The following is a 3,085-nucleotide window of genomic DNA, read 5'->3' on the forward strand; positions in this document are numbered from 1 at the left end:
CCCCCCACACACACACACATGTATTCACTCACCTATCTACACCCCCACCCACAGACACATATGCACTTAGAAAAGAGAACGTCCCATTACAATGTTTTTATTTCCTTTGTCTTTGACACTATTTCTTTTTATTCCTCCTTGTAAAGATTTCATAACTCACTTTTTGAACCGGTCGGAAGGCCAATCACCCTTACAAAGAAACCCTACCATTGGGAAAAAAGTAGCCAATCATTTAAATTCTTCCATGTTTTGTTTCTGCAAGTTTGTTGTTTTTGTTTTTTTGTTTTTTTTTAAATAAATGACTGCTTCATATGGACATGGTCATATGAGCGCGCGGGACACGTGAAGCATTTTCAGTTTGGCTGGAATTAATTTTGAGTTTTGCCTTGGTGGCAGCCGAAGCCTACACTTATCGATTTAGGACCACCAAGGGATCTTCAAAGTGCGCAACTTGCACACGGGACCTCCAAATTTTTTTCGCCTTTGTCCGAGAAGGCTAAGTGTTAGATCTTACCTACTCTAGGATCAGGAGTAGCAGTACAAGTAGAAAGAGTCAGGAGCCCAGGGGAAAAGGGGAGGGGGGGCAGAAAGTGGAGAGATAAGTAGAAGACAGAACTTGATTAGAGAGCAGGTAAGGAGGAGACGGAAGAAGAACATTTTCCGTCGCTGTCAGGTTTTGAACCAGGAACCTATTGCATTGAATGAGCGGCGAACACGGTACCCTTAAACCACCAGAGCCCCTTCAGCAAGTTTAGTTTAAATATGTGCTTATATCTATTAACATGTTAGTATTAGCATTCTTATCATTAAAAAGACAGGTTTCAAGCTACAGGCTTGTATTACCGAAGCCAATATTATGTTCACTAAAGACTGGGGCTCTGATAATGATTGATACATTTTGTGGTACAGGCAAGCAGATATTTATGGCAATTGTGGAAAAAAAACAACAACACTGCAGCATCTGCTCATTATAGAGATGTACTAACTTCTAAACTAAGAGTTAAGAAAACAAGCTTCACTATCAATTTAACGCCTCTCTCCTTTTATCATCTCGTTTTCCACTCACACCAGAGCGATGCTCTTGTGTAATCGGCTATCGTAACAAGTAACAACTGGAAAGTTCACATGACTTCTTTCGATTCTCTTAAGCGACGCATGTCTATTTCAATGAGGATATTATTATTATTATTATTATTATTATTATTATTATTATTATTATTATTATTATTATTATTATTATTATTATTATTATTATCATCATCATCATTATTATTATTATTATCATTATTATTATTATTATCATTATTATTGTTATTATTATTTTTATCATTATTATGTAGACAGATATATATATATATATATATATATATATATATATATATATATATATATATATATATATATATATATATATATATATATATATATACATAATCAGGTGCGGGAGATTACAGATGTTACGAGAGATTAACAAACACAAAAAAGAAGGCAGAGAGATAAGTACGATAGAAAAATGTTTTGTGATTGAAAATATGGAGTAAACCACATCAGAGCACCCGTCAGTCAGTCGCTATTTCTGTGGGCTTAATTAAGTTAACGTCATTTTCATAACTGTAAATGGCCATTTACAAGGTGGGACTGTGGAAGGAGCCTTCCTCCCTTCCACTGGTATAACATTCTGTTTCTATAAATTAATAGAGATTATGCTTTATTTTGAAAGAAAAAATGCTATCAACAGTGTCAGGAACAGGTGAAGCCGTAATGAGAAAACACAATTGAATGGCTCAGTAGGTTTGTAGCTATACATACATGGATTAATCACTTTTTCTGTTGAAAACATCATCATAATAAAATACACTCTTTTAAAAACAATTCACCAGATCTATCTGACCATTTAACTCTATCCGTACGTCGTGTTTTGCTATCGTATCCATGGGGCGTGGGAACTCCGTGCCACCACTTTCAAAAGAGGAAGTTTACTCGTTAATCCGATCCGTACGCTTTGCATAGCAGTCTGTCGAAATGATATTTTGTGAAATACTGAAAGTTTTAAAGAGATCTTCGTACAAGAAGTATTCTAAAAATGTGAAGAATACAACCCCGGGGTACAAAATGACCACAGGGTGTACGGATAGGGTTAAACACTGACATTGTCACCGTTCTTTTGATGGAGATAGACACTAAATCTATTTCAAGGTCTCTGTTTAAAAAAAGAACAGCAGTTAAACAAATTTGTTGACAGGGATAGGACATTGACATTGAAACTCATTTGAATTCGCAGGTCAACATTGAAAAAGAATACAAAGCACGAAAAAAAAAAAGAAAGAAACCATCGGTGAAAGAAAACTTTTTATTCAACCCCACAGAAGCAAAACGTAAAGCACCAAAATGTGAGGCAGCGTAGTGGAATCAGGCTCTCGTCAATTTTTGGGCATGTGGAGTTATTGGTATCATCTTAAAGCTTGTTCACCTGTCTTTAGTTGGATGGAAAAAAGGTACATTTATCTTGAATACAGGTCAAGATATTTGCGAAAGAAGGAGGTGGGAGTCACCTGTTTTCAGAAGTAAAATTAGTGAGAAAATGGCCGCCAAAGATCAGTTATTTCCTTAGTTTAAGAGTCCATGGTAACTGAACATTTACATTTTTGTGCCTTTAATTAACGTTTATAAGAAAAATCCACTCATTAGTGAGTTCTTTAATGGGCATGAAAGATGTTGGGCCAAAAAATAAAAATTTGATAAAAATTCACAAACCTACGGAAAAATGCGCTTTTCCTCACTTTGATTATTTTGACGAGAGCCTGATTCCACCACACTGCCTCACAAATGAGCTCTTCATAGAAAACAAAACACATTATAAGTTTTTATAACACACCAACATGTGCTTACATTTTCTGAACATACGTTCATGTATGTAGAAGAAAAGGATAAAATATCGACTACCAAAATAAAGCAGGGCATAACAGTACATAATATGTAAATCATTATTACCGTAGTTTCAATTAGAAACATGAAGTGCATGCATAGCTGCCAAATTTTCACAACAAAAACCCGACTCATCCCACGCAGCAGGCCGAGATGGGGG

Source organism: Aplysia californica, unplaced genomic scaffold (genome assembly GCF_000002075.1).
Source record: "Aplysia californica isolate F4 #8 unplaced genomic scaffold, AplCal3.0 scaffold00268, whole genome shotgun sequence".
Lineage (NCBI taxonomy): Eukaryota > Metazoa > Mollusca > Gastropoda > Aplysiida > Aplysiidae > Aplysia > Aplysia californica.